A 24,720-nucleotide genomic window follows, 5' to 3' on the forward strand; every position below is an offset into this window, starting at 1 on the left:
GCCGCAAGTTTCCGCGCACGTGGCCGCGGGGCGGGCCGCGCTCCCCCCGCCTCGCGGGCTCCGGGAGCGGCCAGGGCGCGCGGCGGCGGGCGGGGGCGGACCCGTGCGCAGGGCTCCTGGCCGCTTTCCAGGTCGGCGCACTAATACGGGCGATGAGGCTTCGCGGCTCCAGTCTGACTGACGCCGGCTGGGGCCGCCGCCGCCGCCGCCGCTGCAGCCGCTGTCTCGGTCCCCGCCGCCGCCGCCGCCGCCGCCGCCGCCGCCGCCGGGCCCTGCAGCCGCTGGGCGCGCGCAGCCACGCAGTGAGTGCGCGGCGCTTGGAGCGGGCGGCTCGGGACCCGCGGCGGGGGTGGGGGGCAGCCAGACCTGGGGTGGGGGAGGGATGAGTGGCATCGTGGGGACAGGTAAGAGATGCCCTCGCCGGCGCGCGCTGGCGAGAGCGTGTGTGTGCTTGTGCGGCTAAGTTGTTCTTCCCCGACGGAAGTCTCCGAGGCCCGTTGGTGTGTGGCTTGGTTCTTTGTACTCTCCAGCCCCGTATTTCTTGGTGGAGCCTGTTTGGGGGTGGGGTGGGGCCGGAGGGGACAGCTCCGGAGAGTTGGCCGCGCGCCCTCCGGCCGCCGCAGCCGCCCGGGCGGCGGGCACCTGGGACCCGGAGGAGGATGCTCGTGCCGCGGCGGGGGCGCCGGGCGAGCGCGGCTGTGGCCCAGGGCGTGGGCAGGGATGCGCGCTAGCTCTGCGGCACCCGGGCTGGGCGCCGCGCGGGGGTCGAGCACCGAGGACAGGCGCCGTGGAGACGCAGACTCAGAGCTGAGTAACCGTTTGTTGTGGCCGAAAGTGGGGGGCTGTGGAGAAATCGGGGTGGAGGGTAGTAATTGTGACTCCGCTGGCCTCCCTGGCCTTCTGTCTCTTAGGCTTTTTTACTCTGCTTACCTTTGAAGCTCGCGAAGTGGGAAGAAAAAAAAAAAAGTTAGGAATGTTGTTCAAGTGTCTCCGGGCTAGCGCTTGGATTGTGTTGGGAGCTGGGATGTTTGTCTTTTCCTTCGCCTGCCATTCGGTGCCAGCTCTCCGCAGAGGGGAGGGGGGCGAGGTGGGGAACAGATACAGGAGACTAACTGACGCCAGCATTGTGATCGGAAGGAGGAGCGCGGGGGAAAACATTTTCATGGATGGCTAATCGCTGACAAGTCTTCCCGTTACTGTTCTTCCTCCTCCCACCCTTGACAGTGGAAATTTCAAATGATAATTTAGAAATACTCCGTTGACTTGTTTCTGGGTTGGAACTGGTACTCCTGAAAAATAGCCTACAAATAACATATCTAGTTTCGGAATCAAGTTGCATGTAAATTATTTACCCAGTAATTAACAGTCGGATGCACACCCACAGGACACTGTGGATTGCTTTTAATGGATCCAATTTACAAGTGTCATTACAGTGGTTTGCCAGATTTCTCGGATGATCTTTTGGAAGTGTGGTCTAGCAGGAATAATAGAGGATAACTGTCAAGTCATGAGGCATTTAATAATGCTACTTCCTTGGCCATAACTGAGCAGAGCTTTTGGGGCATCCTTCTGAGTGAGTGAAATGTTCATGCTACGAACAGATCTTCTGCCTTAGGAGTCCTGTTGGTGTGAGGGAATGCCATTGGATGTTTATATTTTTAAAATAGCGATCTATATTTAAAAAGGAAGTAAAAGTAAACCCCAAACACATTCTCCTAACTCCAAATACACTAAGTGAGTCTTTCTATGCTTGTAGGAAACCATGAACAAGATTTTGGACTGTTTTCAAATTTGTGGTTATCCAAGAAGGACACTGCAGATAAGAAAATGATGTAATAGTTTATAAATAAGGAGCATTTTAAATATAATATGACAAAAGTTTAAAATAATATATCAGAAAAAGAACTTTTAGTGATGATAATTGCCTTCATTGATGGCAAGACAACTGTCTTTAGCAGACAGCCTTCAGCCTCTTAATCTATTCTGACACAACCAACTCCCATTTTTATGCTTGACTGGCTATCTTTGTCCAAGTTGTTTTATGCTTCAGCTCTGTGGTTTTAAGCTATGTTTAAGAGAATGCCAGCATATTCTTGATCTGAACAAACTCATTTTTATCAGTACAGTGTTTACTAAAGATCAAAGGTATAAACAAATTTTAGGTTAAACCCCTAAGTACTTTATAATTCTCACAGCTTTGTCATCAGTATCTTAAAGTCAGCATGAACTATTTGGCTTTTCTCTCTCTAAAATATTTTTCTTTTACTTCTATATCTTCAGTTAATGGCTAATCAGAGAATGTTCACAGATATCAACTACTGCATCCCTGATTGCCCAAGACATGGAATGAGAAAGAAGAGGTTTTTTTTTTTTTTTTTTTAATGAAACCTTGCCAAGGATATATATAAGTAATAAACAACTGGCAAATTTGTTTATCCTTTCTGTGCATGTGGTCTGTTGGAGGAGAAAAAAAATCTGTCAAGAAATTACTTCATAAAGATTAAAATATTCACTTTCAGTGTTACAAATAGTTTAATTCTGATTAATGAGTGCAAATTCCTTTGGAGAGCTGATGTTTCGGGAGGGGTCTGTAGCACTTAGGTAACTAGTTTATATCTAACATTCTCTTTGCAATATTTCATCATATTCTGCTTTATTATGTCAAAAATAATACTTATCCACAGAGTGTACTTTGCTTTAAGGGAAGGTAAAGGTTATGGAAAATGAAGACTTTTTTTTTTATTGCAAAACATACTAATTACATTTTAAGCCTCTAACAAACCTTAGTGCAGATTTTGTTTATTACTTCTAACATTTGGAGAGGAATTCAGAAACAGGGAAGTGTCCAGAATAAAAGAATAAATGTAGCAGTACATTGAAAGCATGAATCTCTTCAAATAGTTGTAATTCTAGGCTGTTTGATTTATATTTCCTTGGTTATTGTTGCTAGTGAGTTGAAAAGTTATTCTAAAGCAAAAAAAAAGGGGGGGGCAAACAGTAAATTCATAAGTAGTTATAACAGTTTGGGCATGCTTTATAGATTTCTTTTTCTGTTAAGCTCATGAATGTTCATGTCATGAGTAGTCACGTAACAAAAATAAACAGTTATCCCTTGGCAACAAACTAACCTTTTAAAATAAATATTCCTATAAATTTTGTCTTAAGAAACGTGTGCTAACTAAAGTTTAAGATTTCACAAAATCTGTTAGCATCAGAAGGTGTTAATCTTGCCAGTGGACTGCATCCTGACACTTCCATCCCAAACCTTCTGGAACACCCTGTACTACTCTACTGTGGTGGCAGCCGCAGGCTGACCCCAGACCACTTTTCCAGGTTTATCATCCCACTCCTTCCAGATTTTATGCTGTCATTAAAATAATGAATTATAATTTCCCGTCATGCCCTGGCTTTTCTCTTCTCTGCATCTTTACGCATGCTAAGGCCTAGAATGCCACCCCCTGCTTCCCAACCTAGCATCAGATCCTCAGATATATCTGCGTCTTCCTCACGTGCTATGGTCCTGACCAGGTGTTGCCTTTACAGGACTTTTTGATGGCCCTTGTCTCAGGTGTGTCCTCCTCTGAGCTGCTACGGCTCTTTGCATTTTCCTTTCCTTGTATTAAGTTACTCATGTGCTAATTTATTTCTTCTAATCAGTCAGTGCTTTCAAAATCTGTGAAGGAATGGACCATGTTTTGTCTATCTTTTTCATTCCCCTAATGCCGACCACAATGACCAGCATAGTGGTCAGTCAATAAATATTAATTAAATGACACATCTATCACTGAACCCATGTTTTTTTCTGAAACAAAATCTGTAAAAGAGTTTCCCCCATACAGTAGGTCTTAGCGGTCCATCTTTCAAGAAGCCAGTGTTGAACTTGAGCTGAGGACTTTGTTCAGAGGCTGTGGAGAGCTAGCCCTGAAATGCCTCTGGTCCAGTTGAGCCTCTTCTCAATATTGTGGCTGAGCATTACAGTCAGGAAAGCTTATGTGATACTCATTGCATTAGCAATTTTCCATATCAGATTCACTAAATACACAATGGAAACCATTTAGGGGGGGAAAAAAAAACCAACAACAACAAAAAAACCAGATTCTAATGTGATATGGCTACCACAATGAAACTCTAATGTGATTCCACAGAAAATCGCTAACATGATATGCTGACCCCTCTCCCCATCCCCCATAGCTACATAAAAATTGATACCATTTTTAGTGTATATGTTTCAAACTATGCTCACAAAAGAAAAAGCAGACTGCTACTGAGATGAGCTTCTGTTTTGGTCAGGTTGGATGTATGAAGGGTCTTCTTATCGGCCTTGTCAGAGAGCTGAATCTCCATTTTGTGCAGTGTTCATTGTATTAATAAGCAATACTAAATCATTTCTTAAAATGCATCATACTCTGTTAAGTGACTCAGAATTAATAGATATAGTGTAATGTAAAAAATATAATTTGTGTATAAATATCGTGCCTCTATAATACATTCAGTTTTACAGTTTTAATTGGGAAGTCTAATTAACTCAAAACCAATTTTCTAAGACTCTAAGAGACACTGACATAAAATTTAAATTCAGAACTTAAGATGAAATGCAGAAATAGTAAGAAACAAATTACAAATGTATGTGTACCGTTCTGTATCATTTTAGAAGTCATAAACACTGAAAAGATTTTGGTTCTTCCCCTTCATTCTCTAACCCATATTTAATTCAAAGATAAAAATTTAACCCAAAAAATAAATGTAAAGGAGTCCTACAAAATCTGATTTTTCCTGTAAAGATAATTTTGATTTTCTTTTTGGGGGGGCGTACTAAATATCAAATTTTCTCTCTCTCTTTTGTATTCAGATTACCGGATATCATTGGTGTCGTTGCTTTAATATATGAATTTCCCTTTGGGGATATGTAATATTTAATATTTGGTCACTTCCTCTTCCCCTTTTTCAAATTTAATTTTGAAGGACTATAAATGGAAAACATGTATTCCTCAGTCATGAAATGGGTTTAATGAAAAGCAGTCTTTGATTTATTAAACACTGAGATCACTAGGGATGATCATTCATCTTAGAATTCCAGTGACCTGGCAAAAACTCCACAGTTTTCGACCACTGGACAAATAATCTGTAAAGTGTACATGTGCTCTGGGGGCCACCCAGACAGGTTGACATTGGAGATTCCTTCTGAAACAGCTTAGAGGGAGGCATTGGGAGTAATGGAGGTGTGAACACTGTGAGTAGCAACAGCTTACTTACATTCACCGCGCCTGAGAGTGCTTCCCCAGGGGGACTGGGCCGTGAGCCCACTGGATCCCAGCCCCGCTTTATCCTGAGGAATATCTTCTTCCAAGTAGCCTAATATTTTTCACTTTAATCTGTTAAATTGCTTGGAAGCTGATCAAATGTAGATTTGCTTTGGTTAGTGTGTATGTTAACTCTATGTTTTGATTTGATTTGATGAAATGCAGAAATTGTGACATGGGTAGGGTAGGAGATAGATCCGGAACTGTCATTTGGGACCGTTTATCAGAAGCCTTGAAGGAGTTTGTCCTAAGTATTAACAGGCTGTGGAAGGTCTGGAGCAGATTTGCAGATTTTTTTTTTTTTTTTTTTTAATGCAGAGTTTGATGGATGGTGAAATTCAACTGAAGTGCTGGGAGTTGCTTTCTGAATTCTTGTATCTAAATTTAACTGACTTGGGAGCCACACATTTCAGAAATTAACTCCTAAAAGGATTCACAGATTCCATCAGAGTTTTCCATCTCATGGTAGAATATTTGACTTCTATTCATGTTTCATTATAAATCCACTAATCCACTAATTCATATTGCTTTTTTTCTTTGCTGGGAATCACACAGGAGAGTACTGGAGTTTGGCTGGCATAGGAAGAGGAGTTCGTTGAAAAGTTTGTACATCGGGACGGTTGTGAGGATCTGAGACACGTTAGCTTGGACAAGCTTACTCATGCCAAAGGCACACATTGCTTACTTGAGTTGGTGTTAGCAGTATTAAAGGTGCCTGTATTAGGAGTTCAGAGGGTCTCAGTGGGCTGGCCAGGGAATCTGTCAGCACTCAGAACACTGTTTCTCTGGGAAAATGAATTCCAGTTTCCAAATGACTACCCAGAAATTGGCACAACTTGTTCATTAAGTGGCACTGCCAAGGATTAATGGTTATGATGAATGATAGGAGATTATTGTTACGGTTATGATTAATGGTTATGATTAATGATATGAGTGACTATTAGAAGCCAGTGAATGTGGAAGATGAGAAAATGTGTTAAAGCTAAAAAGAATTTAGTTCTCCTGTGGTTTTCCTTCACTTGTTGGTGCATTGATACCATTCTTTCCCTGTTTTCTGGTGATAGTAGAATTTCACTTCTAGGAGCAAAATTTAGATTAGGTGTTTGTCATAGGGAAACCTTTGTGTACAGAAATGCTTCCCTTGGGGCTTATTGGTTAATTGTGTTTACACAAAACAGTCATTAGGTGTTGGCCGTGTTTGCAAACAATGGCAAGTTGGTGCCTAGGTGTTACTTCAGAGGAGTGGCACTTCCTTTCTGTTGTCATTGATTTAAATTGCTTGCAAATACACATTTTAAATTTTTTTCAAGATATTGTATGGATTAAGTTTGGGATTTTAAAATGTGATCTTGTGGATGTAGTCATTGCGCTAGAAAGTGGGACTTATAAGTTTGGGGGACTTATATAGGTTATTCATTCAATCATTGTTTACTCTGTGCCTATTGTAATTACACTGCCTACGAGACCCCAAACCCTAGGGACCATATAACAAAATAAAGTACTAAAAGAAAATAAAATCAGGACTTCATAGCCTAATTAGAAAGAGAGAGGTCAGGAAAGCAAATATCAAAATATTTATCCAATAGTTTCTTTATGCAAAAAAAAAAAAAGTAATCTATTTGGATTTCTCTATATTTTTCCATTTTTACTGTGTGTGAATTTTGAGTCACTCTTGACAAAGATACTTACAATGGTCCCATTTGGGGTTTTAGGACTCTAAATAAAAGTGAAATACAAAGTGTAAGGGGAATAGAGATTCTTGCAGTAGGTGCTTGTTTAGAACTGAAGGATGCGGAAGACATCCCTGGGCCTGGAATTGTACTACTGTGTCTGTCAGGAGAAGAGCTTTTGCTTCTCTGGCTTTCCCTCTTACCCTCTACTGGTTCAAGAGTGAGTGTGCATGGCCCCTCCTACAGGAAACCGCCCCTGGCCCTTTTAATAGCAGTTACAATAATGTATCACCTGTCTGGCAATAATGTGTTTAGATTCTTATCTCCCGCTGTAGACTATACTATTGGAGAGGGAAAGGACCAGCGCCTGGCGTAGGTCTCTGGCTCATCCTTGATACTTGTTACATTTAGTTTCTTCCTTCAACCACCGTCCTTTCTCTTCCCTAACATATTTTGGTGTTTTGTAGAATAAGGCAGAAGGAAGGATAAGGCATTTGGATTTTAATCTGTAGGCAAGAGAAAACTATTAAATGTTAACCTGTGGTCAAAAGAGAAATACTAAAGGGCTTGAACAGGAGAATCACATCATCAAAGATGTGTTTGAAAGAGACTGAAGACAAATTGAAGGGGCGTGGTGCTTCTAAATAGCCATATGGACACCTAGCAAAGCTGGTGAGATGGTGTTGACGCATCTCCACTGCTTCATGAATATCTTTGGCAATTAAAAATCTGAACTACCCCAAATGGCAATCCTTAACACAGTTACGAGTGATTCTTCTCCATCAGTTTATAACCTCCACCACTCAGGCAGCCCTTGGCCAGGAAACTCAACCTCCCACAACACACACGCATCAATAAAATGTTAAAAAAATTACCCACATACCATTTAAAAAAACATTTAAAATATTATTTATAGCCATTTAACACTTTGCAGGTATTCACGTCCAGGTTAGTGTGCTATACAACAGCACCTTCAGTAGAAAGACTATTAAATGCACAGGAAGGAGGGAATGCATTATATGCTTCTGCCTGTCCAAGGAATTTGTTATATTACATCAGCAAAGCAATGGGCTGTAGGTCAAAAGGTAGCCTAATTACATGGGCTTAATAATACAGTAGTTAACGTGATTGATAAAGCTGGATTTTACCTTCATTCAAGCAACATTTATTGTAGTGTTAAGACTGTTCAGACCACTCTGTGGCATGGCCTGTGGCCTTGCCAAGGGGCTGGGTGTCTCTGGGGAAAACAAGTAACAAATGTAAGGAAGGGAGCGTCCTCTGTGCTTTCATGAAGGTATATGCCAGGTGCTGGGGAAGCTGGGAGGAGCTGTGGAGAGCTCGTTAATGCTGCTGCCTGGGGCCGTGGGGAAGGTTTCCAGGATGTAGCTGCACACAGGCCTCAGGGCAGAGGGGAGGCAGTGAAGGACAAAAGGAATGAGGAGGATTGATGAGAAGGGAATGTAGTTTGAGGAGAAAGATTGTGAACCAGAGAAGCAGAACCTGGTTTGAAAGTGACGCTAAAAGCATTAAATCTTACCCAGGATACTGTTTTTGTTTTTTCAGATTAAAATATATAAATGCATGCACATAGTAGAAATTTGGAGATGGGGTGCCTGGCTGGTTTCGTCAGTGGAGCATGCAACTCTTGATCCCGGGGTTGTGAGTTGGGGCCCCACGTTGGGGATAGAGATTACTTAAAAGAAAAATAAGATCTTTAGGAAAAAAAAGAAATTTGGTGACAAATTTATATATACACATATATGTTTTTGACAAACATTTTAAAGCACAAATAAAATACTTTTAATCCCAACCCCTGGAAATAGTGTCCCATTCTGCTTCAGTCTCACAGCAGGATATGTCACTAAAGAGTGTGACAGGATCTGCTCTGGACTTGGAGTGACAGGGCATTAGGGGCCCAACAGGGAGGGTAGTCTCTTGGGGGGTGGGTGGATGGGGGAGGCCCAGTAGGACAGAGCTGCCTGCATGGAGCAGACCCATTAGGGACGTCTGGGATGGGGCACAGCTACGAAATATGTAAGAGGGTCCATCCATGAGAGTTAATGACCTATTGAATGTGGGCTTGAGGAAGAAGAGGAATAAGATTTCCATGGGGTTTTTCTGAGTCTGTTTCTCACTTGGGCAAGTTGTTGGGAGTGGTGCTACCAGAAAATATGGAATGCAGGAAGAAAAACTGGTTTAAGAAAGCTAATAGGTTCCATTTCTTTCTCTTTAAAAAAAAAAATAGTAAACTTTATTTTTTCGAGCAGTTTTAGGTTCACAGAAAAAATTGAGCGAAAGGTACAGAGAGTTCCCATATGCCTCCTGCCCCCCCCCCCATGCATAGTCTAAGGTAGTATGATGTCCTCCACCAGAGTGGTTCATTTGTTACGACTGATGAACCTACACTGGCACATCATTATCACTCCAAGTACACGGGGTGTTGTACATTCTGTGGGTTTGTGCAGCTGTGTCATGTGCACATAATACTATCAACCACTATAGTATTATGCGGAATGGCTTTAGTGCCCTAAACGTCCTCCCTGCTCTACCTGTCCATCCCTCCCTCTCCCCAACTCCTGGCATAGAGTCCATTACTACATTGGAACGTATTGCATTTAAGGATCCTGGAGTGTGGAAGTCAGTGGTGGTCAAATTTTAATTAAAAAAATTTTTTTTAAGCCAACAGGGCCCTTTCATCAAAGAAGCCTCACTAAGTAAAGCTGAATGAGGCAGGGCTGCTTTGGTGGATGGTGGCTTCTGCAGAGGGACAGAGTTGAGGCTTTGCCCTTCCCCTGGCATCCAGCTCCGCCCTGCTGCTCTCTTGTCGCTGCCACTGACTGAGTCTCTCTGCTGTCTCCAGAATTCTGAAGAACACTGTTTACAGACTGCACGGTAAGCAAGTCTGGAGTTGGAAGGAAGGGCTGGTCATTCCCAGAGGCAGCGACCTCAAACTCTTGTGCTTCTGAGACCTGCTGTCTGTTGTTTGCTTGTATTCCTCTGTTCGGCTTGTTTTGGTCCCTTTCCTTGGGGTCCAGCTGCCAGCTTTGATTTCACTTTGCTGTCGTGTGCCTCCTTGTAGCTTCTCCTCTTCCTTCTCCCAGTGTGCTCTTCTGGTTTGCTGTAAACTTGGAAATCGTATAAACATGCTTGTTTAAACGTAGCCCAAAATAGCTGCAGGTAGGTCCTGTGTGATCTTTTCTGTACAGACTTGGTAACACCTATTTTGACAGGTGACAAAACACCTTTTTTGTTTTGTCGCTTGTTCTCAATTAAGTTTTGAGATGGAACTGCTGGATAGTCAAATTTTATACAGTGGTCACCTCATTTCTGTTTGGGTCCCTTTATCTTCTCGCCTTCTCCCTCTTCCTGACTGCCTGGAATTATACAGAAGGTCTATATTATGGCCTCAGAAATACCTACCCACCAGCTCTGCTCGGTGAATAGTAGCATTTCTGGGAAGAAAATGTCATAATTTTGATTCCTAACGCGATGCTAATATGTTGAGATAGTTTTTCTTTTTATGTGAACATTTATCCTCTTTTTTTCTCTTTTGCCTCTGATCTTTTTTTCTGAGATTCTTTTACTTTTTCTTTCTTTTTTCTTTTCTTTTTTGGCACTTTTTTCTTCTACAATAAGGCACACAGGAGGAAAAAGCAGAAGTAGAACTACTTGTTAATAATAAAAAATAGTATCGTTACATTAGTTTACAGTTTTCAAACTGCTTTTGTACACTTCCTCTCAGCATGAAAAGTAGTGATTTTTGTTTCAGCTTTGCGGAAGAGGAAACAGGATCCAAGTGGTTAATTACTTAAAGGTCACACTTAGTGATGGAGCTAGCATTCAGACTCAGGTCTTCTTCCTCCAGATAGTAATTATATCATGTTGCATCTTGTTCCTGGAGGCACTAGTTACCTTGTTACATTGACATTCTAGCTGAAAAATCAAACTAGATGAGTGGTCGAGAAACCATATCCCGGGGATTTAGGTGAACGTAAATCAAGACTTTCCCGGTGGCTTATTCGGTATAAATGCGAATGACGCCAGTTTACCTCAGCACCTCATGTCGTGAGCACAAGGCTGCCTATTGTAACCCTGTCTTGGTTTAGGCAACATATATCATTTTTAGTCAGGGCCTTTTGTTTTATGTGAAATTCAGTATTAATATAAAAAGAAATCAAGCTGTTTTTAGAGTTCTGTTTTAAAATGAGAGTGCACGTGTGCTTTATGCACTATGAGGGTTTTGATATATTTGTGGGCTTTTATTGGATGAGCCTCAGGCAGTCATTATGTAGTGACTCTGGGCCACAGTTCACCCAAATCCAGAAATGATGATAAAAATTAACTTCAAATATTCTTGTACTTTGTTATGTACTGTAGAATAAATTTATTAACCCAATAATATTTTCATGCAGCAGGTTCTGTTACATTCCTATTCCGGGAGGGACCGTAAAGTCAGTTTTATGAAAGAATGAATTTCAAAATCTGTGGACCCTCTAATGGATTTGAAGGCATACAGATTTTGGAGTATTAGTAGATTTTAATACAACTTTAAATATCAGATGTGGGGTGCCTGGGTGGCTCGGTTGGTTAAGCATTGGACTTCTGGTTTTGGCTCAGGTCATGATCTCAGAGATCAAGCCCCACTTTAGGCTTCCTGCTCAGTGCAGAGTCTGCTTGTCCTTCTCCCTTTCCCTGCCTCACCTCCACCGCTCCACCCCCACACCCCCCCACCCCACGCACATGCTCTCTCTCTTTCAAATAAATAAATAAAATCTTTAATAAAAATAAAATCTTTAATAAATAAATAAATACCAGATGTATTAGTGCATGAAATGACTTATATTTCTGCTTTCTTTCAGAAGGCTCACGGTTGTTGGATCTATAGGTGTTTGTTGAATGGAATTATTTGCTTTGAAGGAATTTTATAGTTTATAATATAAAAATAACATAAATTCCAAGAAAATAAAGCTCAATAACATTGATTGACAGTTTGTAAAATTGCTGTTGGTTGATTCTGGGATGGAAAATAGATTTCATTTAAAAAAATAATCTTTCTGGACATTGTTCCATAATTTCCCCTTTTTCTTAGTGTAGAAGCAAATGATATTTTAAAAATAGTACTTCCTTTCTCTCCTAAGCTACAACCATCAGAGAAAATTGATATGTTTACATGAATCAGCATTAAGTGGAAGAAAGGATCTGAAAGGCAGGCAGAATGCCAGGGAGTGCACAAAACTATGCGTGTCCTTCAATGAGTATGGGCTGTTGGAAGGAGATTCTCCTATATAATTAGGCCTGGGGAGTGTGGGATTTCCTAGCATTCTATGTTATGGGGGATTCTAATTTCTTTCAAGGCTTCCATGTACCAATGGCACATTATTTTCCATCTCAAAATTAGATTAAAAAAAAACAAAACTTCAGGTTTTGGTAGAGGGAGACTTTATTTGTAAAAATCCCTTGAAGGTAGTGATGAAGCAAATTATTATAACATTTGGAGTGCGATTTTCTTTATTGTGGTAAAAATACAGGAAATTTACCATTTTTACCATTTAAGTACCAAATCAATAGCATTAAATTCATCACAGTGTTGTGCAACTATCACTACCAGCCTTCTCCGGAATTTTTTCATCCTCCCACGTTGTAACTCTGTCTCTATCAAACAGAACTCCCCATTCCCCTTTCTCCCAGTTCCTAGTAACCTCTGTTCTACTTTCTATCTTTACAAATTTGCCTATCCTAATTACCTCCTATAAGTGGGGTCAAACAAAATTTGCTTTTTTGTGTCTAGCTCACTTTATCCGTATAACATCTTCAAGTTTTATTCATTATGTAGCCTGTATGAGAATTTCCTTCCTTTTTAAGGCTGAATAATATTGCATGGTCCACACCTACCACATTTTGTTTATCCAGTCATCTATTGATGGACGCTTAGGTTGTTTCTCTTCTTTTTTTTTTTTTTTAAAGATTTTATTTATTTGACAGATAGAGACATAGTGAGAGAGGGAACACAAGCAGGGGCAGTGGGAGAGGGAGAAGCAGGCCTCCTGCTGAGCAGGGAGCCCGATGCGGGGCTCAATCCCAGGACCCTGGGATCATGACCTGAGCCGAAGGCAGACGCTTAACGACAGAGCCACCCAGGTGCCCCAGGTTGTTTCTCTTCTTCTGGCTGTTGTGAATAATACTACTGTGAATATTGGTGTACAAGTATCTGAGTACCTGTTTTCAATTCCTTTGTGTGTTTCTATCTAGGAGTGCAATTCCTGGGTCATTTGGTAATCCTACATTTAATTTTTGAGGAGCTGCCAAACTGTTTGACACATTGGCTGAGCCATTTTTTATTCTCACCAAGAACGCACCAAGATTGTCCTTTTTCCACATCCTTGTCAACACTTTTAAGTTTCTGTTTTGTTGATAATAGCCATCCTAATGATTGTGAAGTGCTAATCTCATTGTGGTTTGGATTTGCATTTCCCTAGTGACTATTGATGTTATGTTATCATGCAATCATATTGTTGACCGTTTATATATCTTCTTTGGAGAAAAGTCTACTCATAGTGCTTTGTCCACTTTTGAATTGTATTGTTTGTTTTTTGGTTGTTGAGTTATAGGAGTTCTTTATATAGTCAGGATGTGAATCCCTTATCAGCTCCATGAGCTACATGGAATGCTATTTTTAATGGCAAATTTCTAGAAAATCTTGTAAATATTTTTTCCACCTACTTCGGTATGTGATTTTTTACATTTAAGAATTAATTCTGTGGAATTTCATAACATATGGTCATATAAATAAAGGGAATCACATATTTTAAAAAATGTTTTGCTTTTAAAGCCTCCCTGTCTTAGATCACATTAATTTTGAACAAATCAAGGTTAGATGAGAGGATATCTAGCCAGCATAAGAGGTAACAGTTCAGTATGTGGTATAACTTTCAGTGACACAGCATTTAAACTGCAAATGAAATTAGAAGGGAGAGTTGGCCTTTGTAGGTTTAGAAATTTGCATCACTGAAGAAAAGTTAGCTGCCATCTCTTAGAGTCTGTTTTTCCCCCTCAGTGTCCTCCTCATTTAAAAGGGTTCGTGAGAGTTGTAACACCTACATTAAAAATAGGAATTTTTAAGACTTGGTTCCAGTTCCACTTTTGACATATTGATGTATTGATAGCGTTGAAAATCCAGCAGCAACTAAACCAAAAACTAAAGACATGAAAAAACAGTGTAAGACCTTTTGAACAGGAAAAGGATGATAAATATTTTTAGTCTCACTTATATGTGGAATCTAAAAAAAAAACACAACCCAAAACAGATATACAGAATATTTACGTGGTTGCCAGAGGCTGGGGATGTGGTGTGGGCAAAATGGGTGAAGGGGACCAAATGGTACAAATTTCCAGTTATAAAGTAAATCATGGAATGGAATGGAATAGAATGGTGAGATAGTTAATAATACTGTATTGTATATTTGAATGTTGCTAAAAGAGTAGATCTTTTTTTTTTAAGATTTTATTTATTTATTTTAGAGCAAGAGTATATGAGCAAGAGAGAGAGCATGAGCAGGGAGGAGGGGCAGGGGGAGAGAAGAAGCCGATTCTCCGCTGAGCAGGGAGCCCGATGTGGGGCTCCATCCCAGGACCCTGAGATCATGACCTGAGCCAAAGGCAGACGCTTAACCAACTGAGCCACCCAGGCGCCCCAAGAGAGTAGATCTTAAAAGTTTATATCACAAGAAAAAAATGGTGACAGATGTTAACTTGACTTATTGTGGTGATCATTTTGTAATATATACAAATAGTGAATTATTATGTTGTGCATCTGCAATGAATATAATGTTTTATGTCAGTTATATCTCAAAGGAGATTTTAGGAAGAATAGATTAGAGGAAAGAAAGAACAGGATTAGAGGGGAATGACCAGGAGTCAATTTCAAGAAATGAAAATCTAGGAGAAGTGTCTCACCTACTCATACTGGGGGCCGGTTAATTCTTTGTTGTGGGCGCTGTTCTCTGAGTTGTAGGATGTTCAGCAGCATCTCTGGCTTCTATGCCCTAGATGCCAGTGGGACCCACTCCCTCCAGCCAACTTGTAGCAGCTAAAAATGTCTCCAGAAGTTGCCAAGAGACTCGCAGGGAGCAAAGTCATTCCTCATTGAGAACCACTGGTCTAGGGTGATGAGAGCCTGAGCTGAGTTCTAACAGCAGAATGGTGATGAAAAGGAGGTGGGGGGGGGGAGCGAAATTTTGAGTAGAGGAGAGGAAGAATATTTCTGGCAGTTAAAATTTATTAAACATCTACTATTTCCCAGGCACCAGCACTAGGTGACATAGTCATTTAAGATAATTAGTAATAAATATTTATTAAATGCCAATCTGATGCAAAGGGTTGGAACTACAGAGATGAACAAGACAGTCAGGTTCTTAAAGACTTTGTCATTTAGGGGCGCCTGGGTGGCTCAGTCGTTAAGCATCTGCCTTCAGCTCAGGCCATGATCCCAGGGTCCTGGGATCCAACCCCGCATCGAGCTCCCTGCTCAGTGCGGAGTCTGTTTCTCCCTCTCCCGCTCCCCCTGCTTGTGTTCCCTCTCTCACTGTCTCTCTCTGTCAAATAAATAAATAAAATCTTTCAAAAAAAAAAAAAGACTTTGTCATTTAATAGAAAAGAGATATATGAACAAACAAAAAACAAATTATGATCCAAAGTGAAAATAGTCATGTGTATGAGGTACTGACTGAGAAGAGAATTCCATCTGGGGAAGTCACAGAGGCCTCTGAGACCTGAGCTGCATTTGAAGGATAAATAGCAGTTTTGCCTGCTGGAGTGGACTTTGCAGGGGAGGTGGTGAACTGCCCTCTGGTCATTTTTTTAGTCGCTAAGATGAAGACCAAGTTGAGGGAAAGCTCTTTCCAGGCTGTCACCATTGTCCAGGGAATAAAACTCCCAGACCATAATTAAACCTAGGATGACTGCTTGGGGCAATTGTGTATTTTCCCTGAGGCTTGAGTAGAGCAATTAGCACCTGGCAAATCCCAGAGATATGCAGTTTTAGTGCTAGTTTATATATTTCACATATTGTGTTAAATCATCATCAGCGCCAAGAGGATAAGGAGATGCATATCTAAATCCCACAATAAGTCAAACTGCCAAATTATATTGATAACACTTTGTTGATTGTGAACCAGTTAAATAAGAGGCATGTTTGCATCATGTGGTTAACAGTTTCTTTATTAACCAGTAGGTGTACTGTAATGGAACCTAGAAACAGATGGAACCATATGGCTTTATTTGTGGAGTGGCCATATATTGTTTAATCTCATGGCAGCAGTATTTGCTATTATGTAAGAAAAATAACAATTATTCAGTAGAAGTTTATATAATATATATTCAACAGGAATGATCTCTTCATCCTTCCTTAATGATTTACATTTTAAAAATTTTGCAAATTGAGGGGTGCCTGGGTGGCTCAGTTGTTAAGCGTCTGCCTTTGGCTCAGGTCATGATCCCAGGGTCCTGGGATCGAGCCCCGCATCGGGCTCCCTGCTCCGCGGGAAGCCTGCTTCTCCCTCTCCGACTCCCCCTGCTTGTGTTGTCTCTCTCTGTCAAATAAATAAATAAAATCTTTAAAAAAAAAAAAATTTTGCAAATTGAAAAAAAAAAGTAATGAACACTAAAGAAAATTTGCCAATGCATTTATCGTAAGCTGCCCTGCATGTACTCTAGCCCTGCTCTTTCTTCACTGGCTTCGGTCCCATTAGTAACAATAGTGGTCAGACTTGCTGATGTCACTACCCAGTTATTTAATTTGACTAAATGTGATAGATGTATTTATTTAAGATTTTGTTCAGAATTTTTTTTTAAAGGTCAGTATGGTACTTTTGCATTTCAGGGAATGTTGTGTGATACGATTGTAAAATTACATTAACTTATCAGGAATACTTATTTAAATATACTAAAAGCTGTGGAGACTCTTGAGATAAGATGCAAAAGCTATTTGCCCTTCCAATTCACAGAAAACAATTCGTTGTTATTCATTCTGTTTCATCTTATCTGATGGTTTGTTTTTGAAAAATATAAAATGTTCAACATGAGAGTAACTACATGATTTTTAGTTTTAGTACATTTGAATTGCTAAAGACTGACTCACACACCAGAAAGATACTGCTGCTCATGCCCTCCTGCCAATATGGTTTTGAAAGGGTCCCTTGGCACTGGAGCTGAGGCCTTAAATGGCCCCTCCTTCCTGCCCTTTCAACTCTTCTTTGACAGGAATTGCTCAGCCATGGTTATCTCGTCCTCTCCTCACCTCTCCTCCTCCCACTCCCATTCTTTTCTGGGAGCTGTGAATGACTCTGTCTTCTCAAGAGCCCATTCATTCATTTAGCAAAGATTAAACACCTACTATATGCTAGGTTCTATTTTGTGTGCTGGGGTACAGCGGTGGGCAAAAAATTCACATCCTAATAGAGTCTATGTTGTGGGGAGGAAAAAGAGACAATAAATAATAAAAATAAGTAAAATACAAAGCAGTCTTGAAAAGGGGGGACAAAGGTGGAAGGCTCACACTTCCCAGTTCGAAACATCCTAGAAAGGTACAGTCATGAAAACTGTGACATTGGCAAAGGATAGACATAGAGATCAATGGAATAGAATTGAAAGTCCAGAAATAAACCCAAACATTTGTGGCCAATTGATTTTTGACAAAGGTGTTAAAACCATTCAGTAGGGAAAGAATAGTCTCCAACAAATGGTGCTGGGACAACTGGATAGCCACATGCAAAACAATGAAGTTGGACCCCTACCTCACACTATTTCCACAGTTAACTGAAAATGATTAATGACCTAAATATGAGAGCTGAAACCATAAAACTCCTTGAAGAAAACAGAGGGGTAAATCTTCATGACCTTGGATTTGGCAGTGGATTCTTAAATATGATACTAAAGCACAAGTAACAAAAGAAAAAGTAAATAAATTTGACATCATCAAAATTAAAAACTTTTGCGCGTCAAGGAGCATTATCATGAAAGCAAGCAGGCAACATACAGAAAGGGGGAAATATTTGCAAATCACATATCTCAGTATCTATATATCCAGAATATGTTGAAAAAAACCCTCTTATAATGCAACATAAAACAAACAACACAATTTAAAAACGGATAAAGGGGAAGGCCCTGGGTGGCTTAGTCGGTTAAGCAATGAAGCATCTGACACTTGGTCTCAGGGTTGTGAGTTCAAGCCCTGTTTGGGCTCCGTGCTATGCTGTGGAGCCCACTTAAAAAATTAATTAATTAATTAATTAAAATAAAATAGGTAAAGGACTTGAGCTGACATTTCTCCAAAGAAGATATACAAATATACATCAAAAACTAATGATGTAATATATGGTGATTAACGTAACATAATAAAATAAAATTTAAAAAAAAAGAAGATATACAAATGGCCAGTAAAAATGTGAGAAGATGCTCAACACCATTAATCACTAGGGAAATCGAAATTAAAACACAAGGAGATGCCACTTCACACCTACTAGGGTGGCTGGAATAAACAAACAAAAAATGGAAAATAACCAGTGTTGGTGAGGGTGTGGAGAAATTGGAATACATGCATTTCTGTTGGGAATGTAAATGGTTCAGCTGCTGTGGAAGATGGCTTGGCAGTTTCTCAAAATGTTAAGCATAAAATTATGAGCCAGCAATTCTCATATACCCCAAAGAATTGAGAACAGGGGCTCAAATAAATACCTGTACAAAGATGTTCACAGCAGCACTATTTATAATAGCCTGAAAGTAGAAACAATTCAAAGGTTAATTAATGGTTGGATTGATGAACAAATTGTTATATATGTATGTATACACACACACTCAATGAAAAAATATTAGCCATAAAAATGAATGAAATACTGATACTTACTACCTTGTGGATGAACTTTGAAAACATTTCAAGTGAAGGAAGCCAGATACAAAAGGCCAGGTATTGTATGCTTCCATTTATATGCAATATGCAGAATAAGTTAAATCCATAGAAATAGAATGCAAATAGAATATTACCAGGGCCAGGGGCTTGAGGATGGGGGCAGGACCAGGAAATAAGGAGAAATTGTTGAATAGTTATGGGTTTTTACTTTGGGGTGGCGGGAATGACTTGGAATTAGAGGTGGTTGCACAACATTGTAAATGTACTAAATGCCACTGAATAGTTCACTTTAAAATGAATGATTTTATGTAATGTGAACTTCACTTTAACAAAATCTGGAGAAACAAGTAAAATATGTAGTATGTTAATCTTAAGTCTGCTCAGGGAAAAATAAAGCAGAAAAGAGTGAGAGAAAATGAGAGAGAGCTTCAATTTAAAATAGAGGGGACTAGGGGTGCCTGGGTGGCTTGGTTAAGCAACTGCCTTCGGCTCAGGGCATGATCCCGGAGTCCCAGGATGGAGTCCTGCATCGGGCTCCCAGCTCAGCAGGGAGTCTGCTTCTCCCTTTGACCCTCTCCCCTCTCCTGCTCTCTCTCATTCTCTGTCTCAAATAAATAAAATCTTAAAAAAAAAAAAATAGAGGGGACTAATGTAACACTGCATGTTAACTAGCTAGAATTAAAAGAGAAACTGAAAAAGAGGACATTTATCTTGATGAACACAGTAATGTACAGAGTAGTTGAATCATTATTTTGTACACCTGAAGCTAATATAAAACTGTATGTTAATTATACTGAATTAAACATTAAATAAATTAAAAATTAAAAATAAAATAAAGGGGGGAAACAGGGAAGGCTTCTCTGAGATTACAGGAGTAAAATTCTGAAGGAGATGGATGAGGGAGAGAGCCCCGTGATGGAAGAGCATTGTAGAAACAGAAATGCCCTGGGGTAGTTGCAAGGACGGCATGTTCAAGGCAAAGAAAGAGGCAGTTGTGCCAGGAGTAGAGAGAGCAAAGGAGAAAGTAGAAGGAAAAGAGGTCAGGGAAGTAACGGGTGGATGCTCAAGGAAGGGTCATTCCAGCATGTCACCAGGGTTGAGAAGTATAGTGCTGCAGGGTCTTGTAGACCATTGGAAGGACTTCAGCTTTTATTTGGAGTGAATAAAACCTTCAGAGGGTTTTGAGCAGAGAAGGATCATGAAATTGACTTATGTCTTAATAGGGTCAACCAGGCTGTTGTGTTAAGATCAGACTATGAGGGGGCACCTGGGTGGCTCTGTTGGTTAAGCAACTGCCTTCGGCTCAGGTCATGATCCCGGAGTCCTGGGATCGAGTCCCACATCGGGCTCCCGGCTCGGCGGGGAGCCTGCTTCTCCCTCTGACCCTCTCCCCTCTCATGCTGTTTCTCTGTCTCTCTTTCTCTCAAATAAATAAATAAAATCTTAAAAAAAAAAAAAAAAATCAGACTATGAGGACCAAGTGTAAAGGCAAGAAGACCACTTAGAAGGCCATTATTATAATTTAATAAAATGTTGTCCTGACTCTGCTTTTTCCATACTATACAATTTCACCCAAGCTATCATTTCCTTTCCCCCTTAAGTGCTGATAAGTTTGGAACTAAATCCCTTTGGTTCAGCCTTGTCCTCTGAGCTCCAAATCCTGTACCTCACTGCCTACCAAAATCCACTTTGATATAGTGCTTTTTTACTGACCCTTACCCGCCTTACCAGCTCAGATCCAGTATATCCAAAATAGACCTCATTGCATCTATCTGACCCCCAACTTCAGTTCCTCCTGAATTTGTTAATGAATGATATACCATGTGCCCCAGAAATCTGGACTCTTCCTAGTCTCTGAATCCCATCAGTTAAGACTTTTTTTATATTCTAAATTATTTTATTTTTTAAAAAAGATAATAATATGGCATTTTTCTTTTATTCTGATTATATGATGAAGCATGTTGATTTATTTTCAAATGTAATACCAATCTTGCATTTCCTGTGTTAGATCCCACTTGGTCATGAGGTATTAAACTTTTTAATACTGCTGGATGAGATTTCTTATATTTTCTTAAGGATATTTACATCTATGTTCCTGAGTAATATTTGTGTTTTCCTATGATATCCTAATCAGATTTTTGTTTCAGGATTATGCTGGTCTTATTATATGAGTTGGGAAGTTTCCCTCCTCTTCAACACTCTGAAAAATTTGTCTTTCTGTTATTTCTTCTTTAAACGTTTTATAGAATTTGCCAGTGAAGGCATTTAGGCTTGGTGATCTCTTCCAGGGAAAGTTTTTAGTTGTGAATTCAATTTCTTTAACAGATATAAGGCACTTCAAAATTTCAGCTTCTTTCTCTGTAGATCAAAAATTAACTATGTTGTATATGTCCGTGTAGCCCACACCTTTGTTAAGACATAGGACATTTCCATCATCCCCAAATGTTCCCACTAATGAACTTTGGATAAATAAATCTTTGTAATTCAGGTTCTGTATGAATTAAGCAATTATAGCTAAAAATGCAAATGTAATATACCTTTTTTACCAATCACATGTTAGCTTTATTTCATTAACATTTAAAAAAATAGGGGCGCCTGGGTGGCTCAGTCATTAAGCGTCTGCCTTGGGCTCAGGTCATGATTCCAGGGTCCTGGGATCGAGCCCCGCATCGGGCTCCCTGCTCCCTCTCCAACCCCCCCTGCTTGTGTTCCCTCTCTAGCTGTGTTTCTCTCTGTCAAATAAATAAAACCTTTTTTAAAAAAATTATAAAAAATAGGAAAAAATTGAAATTAAAAAAATAGAAATTCTTCTAGATTACCAAAACAGGTTATCAAATTCTGCATTTTTGGGGGGGCAGGTAAACAATTTTTATTGTAACATTATTTAAAATAAAGATAAATGGGAAGTAATCTAAAAACCAAAATTGTGAAGCAATTGCATTAGAAATACAGACGTACTATATACATCTGTTAACATCAAAAATGTGTGATAAGTTTTATTATATATTGTTGTTGTTTTATTTATCTGTGTATTTAAGTTTTTATTTAAATTCTAATGAACGTATAGTGTAATATTGGTTTCGGAGTAGAATTCAGTAATTCATCACTTACATGCAACACCCAGTGCTCATCACAAGTGCCCTCCTTAATGCCCATCCCCATCTAGCCCATCCCCCACCCTCCTCCTCTCCAGCAACCCTCAATTTATTCTCTATAGTTAAGAGTCAAATTTATTTTAGAATTTCTTCTCAGGTTATCCCACATTCCTTAGGTTGATGCCAGTTTTAAAACAGGTATGAATATATTTTAGGTTTATTGCACTGTAGTGGACTTATTTGATTGGCAGGTTGGGCTTAAGCTGAAAATGGCTTTGTCATAAGACAGAATACTATGCAGCAATTAAAAAGAATGAAGTAGGTTTATATAATACTAACATAGAAAATACTCTCAAGCAAATTGCAGAATGATTAAGTATTTTTAAAAATTCAAACTCATGCTATACTTTTTTGTAAGTACCTATCTGTGGATGAATACGCAGAGTAAAACACCTAAAAATAAGTTCAAACTTGTAACAGTAGTCAAATCAAGAAGTACATGAAGATTTGGGAATTGTGGTTGATGATCAGATGAACTTTAACCTTATCTATAATGTTTTAATTTTTGATAGAATAGTAGCTTGATGTGAAACTTACATAATTAGAACTGTAAAGTGACTTAACTGATTTACATATGACTAAAGGCAAAATGCATCTAGGTTTTGGTTTTGTTTTTGTTTCAGCAATTACTCTGAAACTCTAGAAAGCCAGCTTGTAAAATCTGTACAGGGAGGGCCTTAAATGTGTTTTGTTTTGTTTTTCCAAATTATGGCACAAGAAAGTATTACAAATGAAGCAAAAATGCAACTTAGAAATAAAATTAAAAGTTGAATATTACTCTGACTACCAAAAAACTTTAAAACCAAAATATTTAATAATATGAAAATGTTTACAATATATCATTCATTGAAATAGGCAGAATATGAGACATATCTATAAACAAATGCTCTTTTAAAATATGTTTATTTATAAAAAAGATTTAAAAATTCACAAAAATGTTAACAATGATTATTATCTCTGTATGGATGAACAGTGGTTATTTGAGCTTTCTTTTTCCATTTTCAGTTTTTTTTTTATTCGTGAACACAAATTGTTTTTTAAATCAAGGAGAGAAAACTCCCTTTCTATCCCAATTAAGGAAGGAAGGGAGAAAGAAAAGAAGGAAAGGCTAGACAGGACAGGGAAGGTAAGAGAAGATGGGAACTTCTTAGCATTTGCAAACATGCTGCAGAGAGTTCTGGTACATTTTTATTTTTTTAAATTTTTTTTTAAGATTTTATTTATTTATTTGACAGAGAGGACACAGCAAGAGAGGGAACACAAGCAGGGGGAGCAGGAGAGGGAGAAGCAGGCTTCCCGCAGAGCAGGGAGCCCGATGCGGGGCTCGATCCCAGGACTCTGGGATCATGACCTGAGCCAAAGACAGACACTTAACGACTGAGTCACCCAGGTGCCCCAGTTCTGGTACATTTTTAAATGAGAATGTTAGTAGAGATGTGTGTTAGAAACCTGGAGATTTGTAGAAGAGGTTTGGGAGGGATGGAGAGGAAAAGATGGTTTTGAAAGATGTTTAGAAAGTAAACAGTCCACAGGATTGGTAAGAGGGTGGGTGGGATTGGAACAAGAGAATGAGGGAGAGGTCGGTTTTCTCTTTTTTATATTTGTCAATTTAAAACCAAGTCATTTCAAATCTATTTTGTAACTGCATTACTCTTTGATGTGGGTAGAACTCGTGATTCTTCTTTCTGTGGCAAAAACTCATGTCTGAGCCCTTTGGCTTTTGCCAGGGTGGTTCAAAATAACACTAAATCACAGAGTTTCAAGCTGCCCAGGAAAATGCTATTTCTTTCAAGTGGATTAATATCTAAGTACAGAAATCATGATCCAAATCCTTCTATTATCTTCATCCTAAACAACTGCCCTGGGTAACTTAAAAAAATAAATAAATAAATAAAGCACTAAACTTTCTATGCCCAGATTTCAAAACTTAATGTGCAGCCATTAGCAGAGTAAGTTCCCTCCCCCTGATTATTTAAATCCACAGTAAACACATCTTTCTCTGGAATTCGATTTCATTTTCATTTAACAATAATCTAAATCCAAATTTTTAAAGATTCTGTGATTTTTGAGCAGAATTATGATTTATGTTACACCAGTGGTGATTTTTGACACAGAGGGGACACCTGACAATATCTGGAGACATTTTTAGCTGTCACAGCTTGCAGAGGGGTATGCTGCTGGCATATAGCGGACCGGGGATGCTGCCAGACCGGACAGCCCCACACACAAACCGTTAAAATCAAAGGGAGAAAATGCAGTAGTGCTGAGATTGAGAAACCTGTGTTAGACCCTTAGGGGAGCTTAGTAAGGGATATATATCCAGAGAATTGCAATATTGTTTATAGTAGAGGAATAGTTGGTCTATATGGATGTAGAGCATTGAGATGCATTAGAAAAAGGATGACCTGGGAAACCGAGGAAGACGTAGATTTGAGGACTTAAGGTTGATGGAGTGATAGAGGGATCTAGCTGGTTAATCTGACCTAAGGCCAACAGTGCTGGCTGGAAGTGACTGCAGGAGATGGGGTGGGTGGCAGCTAGGCCGCTTGGAGTCCCTCACTCCCAGATCATGCAGAGAACGTTGACAGCCGTCATTGCCACGAATGTGAAAGAGAGAGTGATGTAAATGAGCTGATCATAAATCATAGCCAAGGAGTGTTCTTGGGGTGGTAAATGTATCAGCAAGGGCTTAG

General features: G+C 39.6%; 1 protein-coding gene across 5 annotated transcripts in view; it reads left to right on the top strand.

Annotated features, from left to right (window-relative positions):
• The first annotated feature begins 238 nt into the window (after positions 1-238).
• The window catches only part of SMAD9 (SMAD family member 9), a 72,279-nt gene continuing 47,797 nt past the window's right edge, over positions 239-24,720 (top strand). Inside the window, exons 1-2 of one of the 5 annotated variants that reach the window (XM_035003537.1) lie at positions 246-302; positions 9,657-9,862. The gene's annotated coding sequence lies outside the window, so the exon portion shown is untranslated. Of the gene's footprint in view, positions 303-636; positions 2,361-9,278; positions 9,863-24,720 lie in introns of those variants that run through there. The other 4 variants (XM_035003535.1, XM_035003536.1, XM_035003538.1 and 1 more) reach the window with 4 other exon arrangements.

The sequence above is a fragment of the Mirounga leonina genome, unplaced genomic scaffold (genome assembly GCF_011800145.1).
Source record: "Mirounga leonina isolate KUSES-001 unplaced genomic scaffold, KU_Mleo_1.0 Mir_127, whole genome shotgun sequence".
Lineage (NCBI taxonomy): Eukaryota > Metazoa > Chordata > Mammalia > Carnivora > Phocidae > Mirounga > Mirounga leonina.